At 40.6% G+C, this 18,485-nt stretch overlaps 1 pseudogene; it reads right to left on the bottom strand.

The window, feature by feature from the left end:
* Positions 1-7,771: 7,771 nt before the first annotated feature.
* The window catches only part of LOC123157927 (uncharacterized), a 54,155-nt pseudogene continuing 43,441 nt past the window's right edge, over positions 7,772-18,485 (bottom strand).

The following is an 18,485-nucleotide window of genomic DNA, read 5'->3' on the forward strand; positions in this document are numbered from 1 at the left end:
GTATACGGTGGGTGTATGATACCGGTGAAAGTTGCGCGGCACAAGAGAGGCTAGCAATGGTGGAAGGGTGAGAGTGCGTATAATCCATGGACTCAACATTAGTCATGAAGAACTCACATACTTATTGCAAAAATCTACAAGTTATCAAAACAAAGTACTACACACACGCTCCTAGGGAAAGGGTTGGTAGGAGTTAACCATCGCGTGATCCCTACCTCCACACATAAGGAAGACAATCAATAAATAAATCATGCTCCAACTTCTTCACATAACAGTTCACCATACGTGCATGCTACGGGAATCACAAACTTTTAACACAGGTATTCCTCAAATTCACAACTACTCAACTAGCCTGACCCTAATATTACCATCCTCATATCTCAAAATAATCATCACGTATCAAACTTCTCATAGTATTCAATGCACTTTATATGATAGTTTTTATTATACCTATCTTGGATGCTCATCATTTTAGGACTAAAATTTTAACCAAAGAAATTTACCATGCTATTCTAAAGGAATCTCAAAATAATATAAGTGAAGCATGAGAGATCAATAATTTCTATAAAATAAAACCACCACCGTGCTCTAAAAGGATATAAGTGAAGTACTAGAGCAAAATTATCTAGGTCAAAAGATATAAGTGAAGCACATAGAGTATTCTAATAAATTCCAATTCATGTGTGTCTCTCCCAAAAGGTGTTTACAGCAAAGATGATTGTGGTAAACTAAAATGAAAAGACTCATATCATACAGGATGCTCCAAGCAAAACACATATCATGTGGTGAATAAAAATATAGCATCAAGTAAAGTTACCGATGGACAAAGATGAAAGAGGGGATGCCTTCCGGGGCATCCCCAAGCTTAGGATTTTGGTTGTCCTTGAATTTTACCTTGGAGTGCCTTCGGCATCCCCAAGCTTAGGCTCTGCCACTCCTTATTCCATAATCCATCAGATCTTTACCCAAAAACTTGAAAATTCACAACACAAAACTCAACAGAAAATCTCATGAGCTCCGTTAGCGAAATAAAACAAACAACCACTTTAAGGTACTGTAATGAACTCATTCTTTATTTATATTGGTGTTAAACCTACTGTATTCCAACTTCTCTATGGTTCATACCCCCCTATACTAGCCATAGATTCATCAAAATAAGCAAACAACATGCGAAAAACAGAATCTGTCAAAAACAGAACAGTCTGTAGTAATATGTATCAAACGAATGCTTCTGGAGCCCCAAAAATTCAGAAATAAATTGGTGGACGTGAGGAATTTTTCTATTAATCATATGCAAAAAGAATCAACCTAAAAACACTCTCCAGTAAAAATGGCAGGTAATCTCGTGAGCGCTAAAGTTTCTGTTTTTTACAGCAAGATCATAAAGACTTCACCCAAGTCTTCCCAAAGATTCTACTTGGCACAAACACTAATTAAAACATAAAACCACATCTAACCAGAGGCTAGATGAATTATTTATTACTAAACATGAACGAAAAGCAAAGAACAAAAATAAAATTGGGTTACCTCCCAACAAGCGATATCGTTTAACGCCCCTGGCTAGGCATAAAAGCGAGAATAGATCTAAGTATTGCCATCTTTGGTATTCAATTCATAGGTGGTTCTCATAATAGATTCATAAGGTAATTTGATTTTCTTCCTATGAAAGTGTTCCATACCTTTCCTTAATGGAGACTGAAATCTAATATTTCCTTCTTTCATATCAATAATTGCACCAATCATTCTAAGGAAAGGTCTACCAAGAATAAAAGGACATGAAGGATTGCAATCTATATCAAGAACAATAAAATCTACGGGCACGTAGTTCCTATTTGCAACAATAAGAACATCATTAATCCTTCCCATAGGTTTCTTAATGGTGGAATCCGCAAGGTGCAAGTTCAAAGAGCAATCATCAAATTCACGGAAACCTAACACATCACACAAAGTTTTTGGAATCGTGTGAACACTAGCACCCAAATCACACAAAGCATAGCATTCATGATCTTTAATTTTAATTTTAATAGTAGGTTCCCACTCATCATAAAGTTTTCTAGGGGTAGAAACTTCTAATTCAAGTTTTTCTTCATAAGATTGCATTAAAGCATCAATGATATGTTTAGTAAAAGCTTTATTTTGACTATAAGCATGAAGAGAATTTAACACGGATTGCAACAAGGAAATAGAATCTATTAAAGAACAATTATCATAATTAAATTCCTTGAAATCCAAAATAGTGGGTTCATTGCTATGTAAAATTTTGACCTCTTCAATCCCACTTTTACCAATTTTTCCATCAAGATCTAAAAACTCTGTATCATTAGGACGCCTTTTAACTAAAGTTGACTCATCTCCAGTCCTGTCATTATCAAGATTCATATTGCAAAACAAAGATTTAATAGGGGACACATCAATCACTTTTAGATCATCATCCCTATTTCCTTCTAACCCTTCTGGTTTGGCAGCCATCTTATTAACTAAGGTGGCCTGCTTATCCGAAATTTGGGCTATTGAGTTTTCAAGACGAGCAAACTGAGATTTCAAACCATAAAATTCCTTAGACATATCATCAAGCTCTTTATTCATGTATTCCATAAAGCTTTTTTGTTCTTTAAGCTCGTTTCTAAAGAAATTATTGTGCTCAAATTGTAAAGTCATAAAGCTTCTAACGTTGTTTTTGATTTCTTCCAACCTTCTAAGGTGAGGATCAACGTTTTTAGGCAAGGCCATCAGGGCAAACATGCACACAAGAAACAAGCGAAAAAGAGGCGAACGGGGAGAAGAGGGTGAATAAAACGGTAAGGGTGAAGTGGGGGAGAGGAAAACAAGAGGCAAATGGCAAATAATGTAATGCGAGGGATAAGAGTTTGTGATGGGTACTTGGTATGTCTTGACTTGTGCGCAGACTCGCCGGCAACGGCGCCAGAAATACATTTTGCTACCTCTTGAGCATGAGTTGGTTTTCCCTTGAAGAGGAAAGGGTGATGCAAGAAAGTAGCGTAAGTTTTTCCCTCAGTTTTTGAGAACCAAGGTACCAATCCAGTAGAAGGCTACACGCAAATCCCTCGTACTTGCACAAACAAATAAGAACCTTCCAACCAACACGATAAAGGGGTTGTCAATCCCTTCACAGCCACTTGCAAAAGTGAGATCTGATAGAGATAATAAGATAAATATTTTTGGTATTTTTATGATATAGATTGAAAATTAAAGATTGCAAAATAAAATAGATTGGAAACTTATATGATGGAAAATAGACCCGGGGGCCATAGGTTTCACTAGTCGTTTCTCTCAAGATAACATAAGTATTACAGTGGGTGAACAAATTACTGTCGAGCAATTGATAGAAAAGTGCATAGTTATGAGAATATCTACGCATGATCATGTATATAGGCATCACGTCCGCGACAAGTAGATCGAAACGATTCTGCATCTACTACTATTCCTCCACACATCGACCGCTATCCAGCATGCATCTAGAGTATCAAGTTCATAAGAACAGAGTAACGCATTAAGCAAGATGACATGATGTAGAGGGATAAACTCAAGCAATATGATATAAACCCCATCTTTTTATCCTCAATGGCAGCAATACAATATGTGCCTTGCTGCCCCTGCTATCACTGGGAAAGGACACCGCAAGATTGAACCCAAAGCTAAGCACTTCTCCCATTGCGAGAAAGATCAATCTAGTAGGCCAAACCGAACTGATAATTCGAAGAGACTTGAAAAGATAACAAATCATACATAAAAGAATTTAGAGAAGATTCAAATATTACTCATAGATAATCTTTATCATAAACACACAATTCATCGGATCCCGACAAACACATCGCAAAAAGAATTACATCGAGTAGATCTCCAAAAAGATCGATGAGAACTTTGTATTGAGATCCAAAGAGAGAGAAGAAGCCATCTAGCTAATAACTATGGACCCGAAGGTCTGAGGTAAACTACTCACACTTCATCGGAGAGGCTATGGTGTTGATGTAGAAGCCCTCCGTGATCGATTCCCCCTCCGGCGGAGCGCTGAAAAAGGCCCCAAGATGGGATCTCACGGGTACAGAAGGTTGCGGCAGTGGAAATATGGTAGGCGCCCCCCCACCCTCATGGCCTCCTCGTTTCTTTCTTGACATCCACTCCAAGTCTCCTGGATTGCGTTTGTTGCAAAAATAACTCTCCCAAAGGTTTCATTCCGTTTGGACTCCGTTTGATATTCCTTTTCTGCGAAACACTAAAATAGGCAAAAAAACAATTTGGACTGGGCCTCCGGTTAATAGGCTAGTCCCAAAAATAATATAAAAGTGCATAGTAAAGCCCATTAAACATCCAAAACAGATAATATATTAGCATGGAACAATCAAAAATTATAAATACGTTGGAGACGTATCAGCAGCGCCTCGAGGTTGCACTGGCTAGGGCGGAGTGAGGTGAGGCGATTGCTCGGCGAGGACACAACTGCGGCCATGGCGGCAAAGGCGGCTGGCGGCTCGGTGTGAACCGGCGGCTGGGGTAGGCCTGCAGAAGGTGAGGCCGATTTGAGCACGGCGTGAGGTCGGAGCTGGCACGGGGAGGCGACTTGGCACAGAAGGAAGCTGGCCCGCGGTGGCACGGGCGTGCGGAAGGAGCAGGGCCAGCTCACGGGGCGTGGGCCGAACGGGAGGAGGAGAAGTCGTCGCGTGACCAGGTCGGCGGAGGCCGGGGCGGTGGCTGGGTGCCCAGGGCGAGGGCATCCCGGGGAAGAGCAGTCGTGGTGGCATGCCGACTTGTGACGATACGATGCGATGGTGTTGCAACCGCGAAAACTGCCGAGTTATAGAATTTGATCATATCGGGTTATGATTGTTGCAGATGCTGGGTCACATAGTTGGTCTTCCTGAGTTCTTCATGGCAAGTCCTTATACCTTGTGACTACTTAGTGCTTGCTTTTGTAAATATAGCTTCCAATCGTTGAGTCAGCTACTGGGCCTTTCTATGAATAGCTTAGAGGAGATAAATGTTGCAAGTTTCTCCACTAAGAATGTGATACCTGGTTTTCTCAAGACTGAGAACTTGAAGGTGTACCTTCCTTATATCCGTATTAACTATAACCCCTAAGTCTTAAGAGGGGAACATAGTGATAGCTTAAGGCCTGCTTCAATATAAACGTTGCAACGTTGGAGAAATCCCGGTTGTTCATTTGAGACACCAGTCATAAACTGAATGTTTGGTATTTCACATGTGTAGCCCCCAAGGGTCGGCTCATCTATATATGATGGGATGGATATTCAATTTGGACCGTATAATCTGGGCATGCTACTAAATGTTGTAGCCCCCAAGTACGGAGTTGTCTTGCCTGCACCAGCGTGGGACTTTATATTTGTCTTATACTCATAAAATTTCAGCATGTGTAGCCCCCAAGGGTCGGGTCATTATGCAATAATGAGCATGGACTTTGTAGATCTGATTATGTAGACTTGAAAATAACATCATATGATGTAGCACCCATGCTTTGGGTCACTATTGATGTAGTGGATTTAAGGCTTGTGTACTTTGAAATTTTGACAAGAGCAATTGGTAGGCCCCAAGGGTCGGCTCATCATTATGTGATGGGTCGGGTCTTCAATGAGACTAGTTAAAACGACCCTGCATTAGCCCCCAAGTGATGTGGTGCATGCTTGTAGCGACTTGGGACTTGCATATTTGATGTAATCTTGATATGAATAATGTAGCCCCCAAGTGCCAGGTCGTGTGCTAGCAGCGACTCAGGCCTATTCCTTCCATTGTATAATAAAATCATATCCACTGTCTAGATGATGTTACTGAGTGTTTTTCTTACCATATTGAACCATGCTTCTTGTTGTAAGCTGGTATTTTTGGATGAGGAAATAATAGCCATTTCTCTGAAGCTGCTTTGAAAACCTCAATCATTCAATACCGGTTATGATAACCATAATGAAAATCCAGCCATACTAGCTTATTAAAGATTGAATAATGTAACCCAGTTTGAAAACCGGCCCTTGCAACATAAACCAATATATCCATGTATACGATGCATTCTATTATGATGCAATGTATGATGATGTATGTGTATGATAAAAGAGTATTTAATGATTGTCTTTCGAGGGTCAAGTCTTGCTTCAGTGTAGATGGCATGATAGCCTTGGTTTATCCTCGCTTTTAGTAAGCTGGCTCTCACATGACTTAAGTCGGTGTTTTAACTTTGACAAGTTCAGGGTCTTCAAGATGGACTTGTCAAGAGTATGGCGGGTCATCTTTTATGGAGTAGCATCAAGCATACAAGCAGGTATAACCAATAATGTGGCTTTTTTTGCCGTGTCAAGAGGGGGAGAAAGCTAAACTCAATGAGTTGGAAACCCCCCAGGTGACCTTATGATCAATTAATAAAAGACTCATGCACAATATATGTGATGAAGCGACAGAGGCCCCGATTTTCGAGGATGCCGACTTTATTACATTGATCATAATATGATAAGCCAATAAGGCAGGACACCCATGTTTGAACTGCGCATCTTGGTAGCTAGTCCTCATTGGCAACTTTAAATTTTTTGTCAATATGGAAGGATACCCATGTTTGAACTATGCATCATGGCAGCAAATTCTCTTTGGCAACCTTTAATTTTTCGACGATATGGCAGCAGCCTCCTTGTCCGGACTATCTTCCCTGCAATGACCTAGGGTTCTTGAATTTCTGAAACCGGCCAAATCTGCTGAGTCATGTCTGTGTAACCCCCGAGTCTTAAGACGATTCGAGGAGTCGGCTTGAGATTCTTCATACTTGGCAATAGCATAAGACGACATATAGTTGTCAGCGGAACACTGGAATGTGTTGAAGCTGGAGGCAAAGTGGCGAGTTGATGACCTTCGCGACACTCATTTTATCCTTGGCGTTGATAATGCGATGTAAATCTAGTGAAGGCTGAAGTTGACTGGCCGGTTATAAATGGTCCCCTATGAGTTCCGTCAGTAACCCGGCCGATGGTTCATGCCAGGTGGTTGTTGAAATTAACCAAACCACAGTGGCGAAGACTTGTGCGGCTATCCATTGAGCCATCCGGTGAAGGCGGAGGCTGATAATGTATTATGATTTTCTCTAGAGTTGTTGGAATAGACAGGGCCACGGGAGCGGGTGGTAGGGACGGCCGCGACATTGGAGGCGGCATGGACACAGGCGAGTCGGCCGCGGGCGCGGATGGATAAATAGACTGCGGATGTGGATGGATTAGTCAGCAGCGGCGTTGTAGGCTGGCGCGAGCACGCAAGTCGACCGCGGGCGCGGTCCCGGCGAGCTGATGTTGACCAAGCTGCAGGGCGGTGGCTTGCACACGTCCGATCATCAGGTAGTGCTTGTAGACAGACGGCAAACCACAGGATGTCGGCCTGTTTGCCTTCCACTCGAGCAGTGCGGATTGGGCGGATGCTAGTGCATGCTCCGTATCCGTGGCATGGCACCACTTTTATAATGAATAATTTTCCTGTATAAAAGATATCACAGACAAGAGTAATTGTTCTCGAAAGACTTAAAAATGTATCAATATAAATTGATTGGATGGATTTCACCTGATTTGTTCAGATGACAGATGATCCGTATGTAGCATCCGTAAATCACCTTTCAGTACTGTTGCTGAATTCCTTTTGATCCTTATGTGTATACAAAGGATATTTTTGGTGACCCCCTCGAGGACCCTGCCAGATGCTGCCACATATCCTCCTTTTTTTTAGTTGGGGCCGGATCTGTAACTTCAAGTCTTCCATGTAGAATTGTTGAGCCTTACAAAACATAGAACTTCGGGAATCCATCCAAGCTATTTGCTAGCAAGCCGCTTAGCCCTAAACTGTCAGTTCAGTTCAATAACCTAGCATCGTAAAGTGCCCCATCAGCAGTGTGTTCAGGCATCGACGACACATCAGGCTTCCCCTTATCATTATTTCCCAACCCTGGTTGTATCTGAGGTGGCCTCGGTTCCTCTTTCCTGCCTTTGGTAGAGCGTTGTTCGCCATCTGTACCGGATTCAACAATTGCACCACGGATAGTTGAGGTAATAGCACTACTGTTGCCAGGGCCACAAGAGGACATCCTGGCTAAATTTTGATTCCGGGGAGAAGAAATGCATGACAGGTTTCATCTGCTTCCCAAGGGGATGGATTTGACACCTTTGGCTAGTTACTTATTTGCTAGCGAGCAATCAAGGAAGCAATAGCAGCATCGAGTGAATCGCACGTGGCAGGAATCTACTGCTGGAAAATCAAGATATTTTGCAAAGGCGGTTGTTTGTTGTCTTGAGAGGGCACTACATGCAACAACAGTGCTCCAAATCCTGATACTGGACATGCAGTCAATCCATGAAAATTGTGTCACTTTGCTCTCCTTATTTACCATGGTCTATTATGTGTTACACTCAATGGATGGACTTGCAAATTTACTTATAAACTCAAAAGGATCATGTTTCTCCTGCTGCACAACCTTTTGAATCACCTCATCTATTGGAAAAAAATCGAAGCTTCATATTTCCCGAATAATTTGGTGGTTGAGAAAACACGTTTGTCAGGCTGATATATGGCACTTCCATAGAGCTATCACCCTTCAATACAATCTCACTGCCAGTAAACGAGTAACCATCTCCCGCTCTGCACTTAACCCGAACATTGCCTGATGATTTGTGGGTATATTTGCCTGGCTTCACGCAATGCTTCTTATTAACACCAAGTTTGACATTTGCTTATGTGTCAGTTGGTTTACAGTGCTGCTGAAGATCTTTCATAATTTCCTAATATCCATCTATGGTAGCAGCTATCAGGTTCAGTATTTATGCAGCCATAGAAGACTTCCACCTTTCCTTCGCACAGAGCCGGAGAGCGACGACCGCGGGATGCGGGGCGGAGCCGGCGAGATGCAGGAGGCTTGACACGGCAGTCGAAGTGTTCCATGGCATAAACGAGCGCCTCAAAGCGAGGTTGTGGCCTTGGCCGCAACGGTGGTGCTTTCTTGATCCCCAAGGTGTCTTCTGGTCCAAGAAAAATCTCTAAAGAGTTTCGCTGTGTTTGGACCTCCGTTTGGTACTGATATTCTGCGAAGTAAAAAAAAGCAAAAAATAGCATCTGGCAGTTGGCACTATGTGAATAGGTTAGTCCCAAAAAATGATATAAGTTGATGTAAAATGATGGAAAAACCCTCAATACAATCCATAGATTCATCAAAATAAGCACACAACGCAACGAAAACAGAATATGTTAAAAACACAATAGTCTGTAGTAATCTGAACTTCGACCATACTTCTATAACTCCAATTTTTTTGAAAAATTAGGACAACGTAGGCAATTTGTATATCAGTCTTGTGTGATAAATTCAGAATTTTTCGTCACTTCTTTGTTTTTTAAGAAATGTTTTACTGGACGCAAAAGTTTCTGTTTTCCAACAAGATCAAATCAACTATCACCAAACATAATCCCAAAGGCTCTACTTAGCACAAACACTAATTAAAACATGAAAAACACAATTAGAACAGTAGCATAATTGTGTAAACACTCAAAAAGAAAAAGAAAAGGCACAAATAAATTTTATTCATTGGGTTGCCTCCCAACAAGCGTTGTCGTTTTATGCCCCTAGCTAGGCATAATCCGTAGATTCAAGTATTGTCATCTTTAGTTTTCAACTCCTCAATAACAAAATAGAATTCTTCAGAGATTTAGCATGCAAGGTTTTAATAACAATACTTCTAGGGATAAGATCGAAAAATTCATTTTTGTAGATAGGGCCTTTTATCACTTTAACAAAATTGGGATGAACGCTAATCATTTTAAGATCTTCTTGGTTATTATTGGAAGTTACACCCTTGTTTTTAGTAACATGAGCAGTCTTGCCATTTTTTACGTGAGTTTTTTCAATAATTTTGGCAGAAGAGAAAGTAGAACTTAAGTTACAAAACAATTTCTCCCAACTTATCAACCCGAGAAGGACTTCCTCCAATTCTTTCGTTAACTATGGTTTCCTTCTCCCGTAGTAATTTTAAAACATTGCCCGCTTTTGACCCAAATTTATTAGCAAGATTATGCATCCTTTTATCCAAATTTTCAATTTTCTCTAAGGTGATCATCTTGTTTTCAATAGCATCTAATCTTTGCATATCATGTTCGAGAGTTAAGATTGTTTCATCAATAATGATAGGTGGTGCACCCACTAGATCTCCGATGGCATTAAAAGCGTCCAAAGATGAGGGAGATGAAAATGAGAGGCAAATGGAAAATAATGTAAATTGCAAGGAGCTGATATTTGTGATTAGGAACATGATAGATGTTGATGATGTCTCCCAGACAATAGTGCCAGAAATTGGCAAGTTGATGGGAGACTATCTTGACTTGATCCTCCCTGGCAACGGTGAGAAATTCCTTTTGATTTCGCTTGAAACTGCGTGGTATTTCCCCAAAGAGGAAGGGATGATGCAGCATAGCTACGGTAAGTATTTCCTTCAGTTGTCAAACCAAGCAAGACTATGTGAACTGTACCTACACACAGAGAACAAATACTTGCAACCCGACGTGTAAGAGGGGTTGCCAATTCCTCCATGATAAAAAGATAGATAATTTTGTGGTAGATTGGATAAATAGATCTCGATAAAACACGAAATAAAAGATGCAAATAAACAGTGCAGAAAGGTATTTTTGGGTTTTTGGAATAATAGATCTGAAAATAAAAGTGGCAAATAATAGATTAGAAAGCAAGTATGATAAAGAAAATACTCGGGGGCCGTAGATTTCACTAGTGGCTTCTCTCAACAAATAGCACACGGTGGGTAAACAAATTACTGTTGGACAAGTGATAGAATATCAAATAAGTATGACAATATCCAAGATAATGATCAATATATAGGCATCATGTCCAATATTAGTAGACCGACTCCTTCCTGCATCTACTACTATTACTCCACACATTAACCGCTATCCAACATACATCTAGTGTATTAAGTTCATGGAGAAACGGAGTAATGCAATAAGAATGATGACATGATGTAGAAGAGATCTATTCATGTAGGAATAGCCCCATATTGTTATCCTTAATAGCAATGATACGTGCGTGTCTGGCTGCCACTTCTGTCACTGGGAAAGAACACTACAAGATCGAACCCATCACAAAGCACCTCTTCCCATGGCAAGAAAAATTGATCTAGTTGGCCTAACTAAATCAAAGATTCGAAGAATAAATATGAGGCTATAAATAATCATGCATATAAGATATCGCAGAAGACTCAAATAATATTCACGGATAAAAGATCTGAGCATAAACTCAAACTTCATCGGATCCCAACAAACACCCCACAAAAGTCATTACATCAAATAGATCTCCAAGAGACCATTGTATTGAGAATCAAAAGAGAGAGAGGAAGCCATTTAGCTACTGTCTACGGACCTATAGGTCTATGGTGGACTACACACGCACCATCGGAGAGGCACCAATGAGGATGATGAACCCCTCCGTGATGGTGTTAGATTGGATCTCGTGGTTCTGGAACTTGCGGTGGCTGGAATTGTGTTTCGTCGACTCCCCTAGGGTTTTTGGAATATTTGGGAATTTATAGGGCTAAGAGGCGGTGCAAGAGAGCTCCGTGGGGCCCACAACCCCTCTGGGCGCGCCCTGGTGGGTTGTGCTCCCCACGGGCCTCCCTAGGTGCTTTCTTCGTCCCCAGGGTTTCTTCTGATCCAAAAAAATCTCCAAAAAGTATCACTGTGTCTGGACACTGTTTGGTACTAATATTCTGCAAAGTAAAAAGCAAGAAAAAAACCACAACTAGCACTAGGCACTATGTTAATAGGTTAGTCCCCCAAAATGATATACAGTTCCTATAAAATGATGGTAAAACATCCCAGAATGATAATATAACAACATTGAACAATCAAAAATTATAGATATGTTGGAGACGTATCAGCGGCCGATTCCAACTAGTGGAAGGCGACGAAGATCTGGCGTGCTTCACTCCCCTATATCGAATTGGAGGCCACCACCATTGCCCTTCATCTCCATGCCCTCTTCTCTGGCTTACTGCCCCTATTTTCAGACTTCTTTAACACCGTGTTGTCGCACTACACTACTAGGAAAAGGGCTATAGATGATATGGACATTAATGGCGCACCAGACATGTGGTGCGCCATTAGTATATACTAATGGCGCACCATATGTTGGTGCGCCATTAGTGTCCAAATACTAATGGCGCACCACATCCACGGTGCGCCATTAGTAACAATTTTTTTTATTTTTTTTCAAAACTAGTAATGGCGCACCAGGGGATAGTGTGCCATTACTAGTTAAACTAGTAATGGCGCACCACATCCACAGTGCGCCACTAGTAATTTGTTTTCAATTTTTTTTCAAACTTAGCAATGGCGCACCATGGGTCTGGTCCTCCATTAGTTGTTAAAACTATTAATGGCGCACCACACCCATGGTGCGCCATTACTAACAATTTTTTTCTTTTTTTTCAAAGTTAGTAATGGCGCACCGTGGGTGTGGTGATGAGGACATGACTACCTTGGATATGACCAAAAATATTGCATATATGCATATTTGTCAGGTGATTTCTAGTGCAAACTATTCAATAATCTATTTATGTTATCCAGAACAAAAATACTTCACACACTTTTGTGTTTTGTCTAATTGCAGGTGTATGGGACATTTGTACAATCCACATATGAAGATAAGGAAGAAAGAAATGTTTATTTGCTGTCCAAAAAGTTCTCTCACGTCACTTTTGGCCCAAGAGAAGATAGAGTCCAAGTCTCTCACGTTCTGGATTCAGATTCGGACTGCACAGACATACCTGACTCAAAACGCACACAAGTTTTTCATACGGACTCCGAATTGGGTGATTCCTTTTTTGTTGGAAACTAGATTTCGTGCACTTTCCAACCCAATTGGAATCACCTTCAAATTCGTCCGGAGCGTTGAGTTGTGGACGAAACAATCTGATGCTGCAGCAGAATCCGAGTCAAACTACAAGTCCAAAGGTGTTACATCACCTCCACTTGGGCCCATTGGCCTTGTACGACCTAGATTTAGTTTTAGGCTGCCTTGGGACGTCCTCCCACCTCCTTGGCCGCCACCCCTTGCTCCTATATAAGTAGATCCATCTAGTAGCTTTTTCCTTGGGATTTGTTTAGTTAAAAGTTAGCCATTGCAACTTCGTGTACTTCGTTTGTGTCCAACGACCAGACCAAGACCGCTTTCGGATCCCCACCATTATCAATACTTCATATATATTTGCAATATTCAGATTGCTTTATCATATTCTTGCTCGTTCTTCGATTGCTTGCAGGAATAGACCTTCATGGTCAGGCTGACCGTGCTTCCAGCATCATCAGTAACCTCAGGAGATTGGTTTAGCGATTGCTAAGGCGCAACGTCGTGCACGTTTGTAGTCGGATCGTCAAAGTCGTCTCCACCAAATCGATAGTTATCATCTCATCGAAAGATCGGGACCCTCGTCTCTATCAAGTGGTATCAGTTTTCAGGTTGCTCGGTGAGAATTTCCAGTTTTCCTAGATTAGATTTATTTTCTTACCTATTGTCCAAGAAAAAGCCACAAAAAAGAGTTAGATCTATTCATCCTTGGTCCAAGCCAGTCTGAGCCTTTGCAATTTTCTTTTCATTGCTTGCATAGTTGAATTATCGGTTGCATCGTCGTGTCGAGTTGCTGGTCTTAGTGTCTAGTTCGTTTAGAGTTTCGAGTTCTGTTCACATTAGTCACGCCACCGCTGCATCATTATCTCTTCCGCTGTCCACCACCCATCCATCAATTTCCACCACGTGCTACCCATCATTCATTGTCATAATAATAGTTGAGATCGTTCGCATCTTCACTTGATCCAATCTGCATCTTATCTAGTTTGTTTTGGAAAGAGGGAGAAAAAAAGAGAAAAAAAAACAAGAGAAAAAAAGGAGAAAAAAAAAGTCAGAGAAAAAAAAAGGAGAGAAAGAAAAAAAAGTGTGAGGAAAAAAAAGAGAGAAGAAAAAAACAAGAAAATCGGCACAAACTTTTTCAGAGGAAAGTTGGAGACAAAGTTGTTGATATATCCTGCTTGGCTGTTGTTTCACCTCATTATCTTTACTGCCGTTGTGATCTTCATTTATATCTTGCTGTCCAGAGCTACTTAGTGTCCTTCATTGATGCTAGTTGTGCTACGACGTGACCTCATTAGTGTTCTAGGCTCGCGTCTCTAGTTCGGTCTAGCCTAGGACCAGCACAGTACCGTCGTTGAGCGTTTATTCAACATTGCATCTTTGAATTGATTATTGCTAATCTTTTGCTACCATATATAGCCAACCCAGCTCCACATATTTCTACACCGTGTATACGTACGCTCCCCTGGCAATCGCTTTACTCAATATTCAGAGTTACTTGACACCGCTGGTTGCCGATCACCGCCTGCTGCATGGTAAGAACTTGTAAGACATTGATATTTGCTTTACTGTGAGCGTTTTACCACCACATCCTAGTAGTTATAGGAACATTATTTTTGGGTTTTGTTTCTTGTTCTCCTAATCATGACAGGATCCAGAGTCAATTCATGGGCTTTGTCGATCGCGGGGGACGTGCCACCACCTTTGCAAATACCACAACCGTCACGAGAGGTGCACAAACATCCAAGTGCACATGATCAGGTTAATGTATCTATACCACCATTTAATGGCTGTTTTAAACCTGCTTTATATATTGAATGGGAGTTCGACATAAAAAATATATTTGCTTCCCATAATTTCGATGAACATAAAAAGGTTAAGGTTGCGGTTGGTTCTTTCACTGGTTATGCTTTGGTTTGGTGGAGTGAATATTGTCGGTTACACCCTGATTATATACCTACTACTTGGGATGATTTGAAACTTGCCATGCGACATACTTTCGTCCCTGCTTATTATACTCGTGACATGATTAAGAAGTTGCAACACTTAAAACAAGGTAGTGAAACTGTAACAAAATATTATGATGATTTACAAACTACCTTGTTGCATTCCTCTTTAGAAGAAAGTGAAGATGATTTTATGGATAGATTTTGGGGAGGATTAAACCGTGATATTCAAGAGATACTAATTCATGAAGAGTGTTATCCTATGGACCATTTGTTTCATCTTGCTTGCAAAGCTGAACAGGAAATAAAACGACGTGTTGGCCACGAGGAGAACAAGCGCACGGTGCACATTCCAAGAGTTGATATGATTGTTCCTTCAACTACTAGGCATACTATGACAACCACATCCGTTGTTGTCAGGACTACATCACCTCAACCATGTGACACATCGCCCCCGAGAGTGGCTACATCATCTGAGTTGATCATAAGAGGTAATGACAAAGGTACTGATCTTCCATCTCTACATGAGAATGATGAATGCCTTGTCAATTTGAATGCACCATCTGATGAGCTACCCACTACTTTGATCACACCACCTATTTTAGAGGACTACGTTGATAATTTGACTTTGCCATGTGATCAAACAACTGAAATACCAACAATTTTGAGTGCACCCATTGAATTAACTATTGATGCAAAAGAACCAATGTTTAATCATTTTGATATGACCTCTAATCTTGGTGATGATTCTGTGTTGAATGACTTATTGCATGTTTGCTTATTTAAGCATGTTGTAGCATGTAAATTTGATGCAAGTAAGGTTTATTCACCAATGTTGGGATGGTTTAATGATGAACATTGTCAATCTTTTGAAATGACTAAGAGCTTCACTTATATGTGCAAACTGAGTTGCAATATTTTCATGCCTTCTACTTCTTGTGCTAATTTTTTGGCTTCAGATTTTATGAACTATGCAAGTTACTCATCTATTCATGTGTCATATATGCAATAATCAAGGGAAGTAAAAATGGATGACATATACATATACAACATGTACACCTTGTCTTTTTTGTTAGCCACATTTCAGATTAAGCAACGCCGAGGACGGCTTTATTTTCAAGAAGGGGAGGATGATGAGGACATGACTACCTTGGATATGACCAAAAATATTGCATATATGCATATTTGTCAGGTGATTTCTAGTGCAAACTATTCAATAATCTATTTATGTTATCCAGAACAAAAATACTTCACACACTTTTGTGTTTTGTCTAATTGCAGGTGTATGGGACATTTGTACAATCCACATATGAAGATAAGGAAGAAAGAGATGTTTATTTGCTGTCCAAAACGTTCTCTCACGTCACTTTTGGCCCAAGAGAAGATAGAGTCCAAGTCTCTCACGTTCTGGATTCAGATTCGGACTGCACAGACATACCTGACTCAAAACGCACACAAGTTTTTCATACGGACTCCGAATTGGGTGATTCTTTTTTTGTTGGAAACTAGATTTCGTGCACTTTCCAACCCAATTGGAATCACCTTCAAATTCGTCTGGAGCGTTGAGTTGTGGACGAAACAATCGGATGCTGCAGCAGAATCCGAGTCAAACTACAAGTCCAAAGGTGTTACATCACCTCCACTTGGGCCCATTGGCCTTGTACGACCTAGATTTAGTTTTAGGCTGCCTTGGGACGTCCTCCCACCTCCTTGCCCGCCACCCCTTGCTCCTATATAAGTAGATCCATCTAGTAGCTTTTCCTTGGGATTTGTTTAGTTAAAAGTTAGCCAACGCAACTTCGTGTACTTCGTTTGTGTCCAACGACCAGACCAAGACCGCTTTCGGATCCCCACCTTTATCAATACTTCATACATATTTGCAATATTCAGATTGCTTTTATCATATTCTTGCTCGTTCTTCGATTGCTTGCAGGAATAGACCTTCGTGGTCAGGTTGATCGCGCACCGGCGTGGTCAATAACCTCTGGAGATTGGTTTAGCGATTGCTAAGGCGCAACGTCGTGCACGTTTGTAGTCGGATCGTCAAAGTCGTCTCCACCAAATCGATAGTTACCATCTCATCGAAAGATCGGGACACCCCGCCTCTATCAAGTGGTTACACCCTGATTATATACCTACTACTTGGGATGATTTGAAACTTGCCATGCGACATACTTTCGTCCCTGCTTATTATACTCGTGACATGATTAAGAAGTTGCAACACTTAAAACAAGGTAGTGAAACTGTAACAAAATATTATGATGATTTACAAACTACCTTGTTGCATTCCTCTTTAGAAGAAAGTGAAGATGATTTTATGGATAGATTTTGGGGAGGATTAAACCGTGATATTCAAGAGATACTAATTCATGAAGAGTGTTATCCTATGGACCATTTGTTTCATCTTGCTTGCAAAGCTGAACAGGAAATAAAACGACGTGTTGGCCACGAGGAGAACAAGCGCACGGTGCACATTCCAAGAGTTGATATGATTGTTCCTTCAACTACTAGGCATACTATGACAACCACATCCGTTGTTGTCAGGACTACATCACCTCCACCATGTGACACATCGCCCCTGAGAGTGGCTACATCATCTGAGTTGATCATAAGAGGTAATGACAAAGGTACTGATCTTCCATCTCTACATGAGAATGATGAATGCCTTGTCAATTTAAATGCACCATCTGATGATCTACCCACTACTTTGATCACACCACCTATTTTAGAGGACTATGTTGATAATTTGACTTTGCCATGTGATCAAACAACTGAAATACCAACAATTTTGAGTGCACCCATTGAATTAACTATTGATGCAAAAGAACCAATGTTTAATCATTTTGATATGACCTCTAATCTTGGTGATGATTCTGTGTTGAATGACTTATTGCATGTTTGCTTATTTAAGCATGTTGTAGCATGTAAATTTGATGCAAGTAAGGTTTATTCACCAATGTTGGGATGGTTTAATGATGACAATTGTCAATCTTTTGAAATGAATAAGAGCTTCACTTATATGTGCAAACTGAGTTGCAATATTTTCATGCCTTCTACTTCTTGTGCTAATTTTTTGGCTTTAGATTTTATGAACTATGCAAGTTACTCATCTATTCATGTGTCATATATGCAAAAATCAAGGGAAGTAAAAATGGATGACATATACATATACAACATGTACACCTTGCCTCTTTTGTTAGCCACATTTCAGATTAAGCAACGCTGAGGACGGCTTTATTTTCAAGAAGGGGAGGATGATGAGGACATGACTACCTTGGATATGACCAAAAATATTGCATATATGCATATTTGTCAGGTGATTTCTAGTGCAAACTATTCAATAATCTATTTATGTTATCCAGAACAAAAATACTTCACACACTTTTGTGTTTTGTCTAATTGCAGGTGTATGGGACATTTGTACAATCCACATATGAAGATAAGGAAGAAAGAGATGTTTATTTGCTGTCCAAAAAGTTCTCTCACGTCACTTTTGGCCCAAGAGAAGATAGAGTCCAAGTCTCTCACGTTCTGGATTCAGATTCGGACTACACAGACATACCTGACTCAAAACGCACACAAGTTTTTCATACGGACTCCGAATTGGGTGATTCTTTTTTTGTTGGAAACTAGATTTCGTGCACTTTCCA

Source organism: Triticum aestivum, chromosome 7B (genome assembly GCF_018294505.1).
Source record: "Triticum aestivum cultivar Chinese Spring chromosome 7B, IWGSC CS RefSeq v2.1, whole genome shotgun sequence".
Classification (NCBI taxonomy): Eukaryota; Viridiplantae; Streptophyta; class Magnoliopsida; order Poales; family Poaceae; genus Triticum; species Triticum aestivum.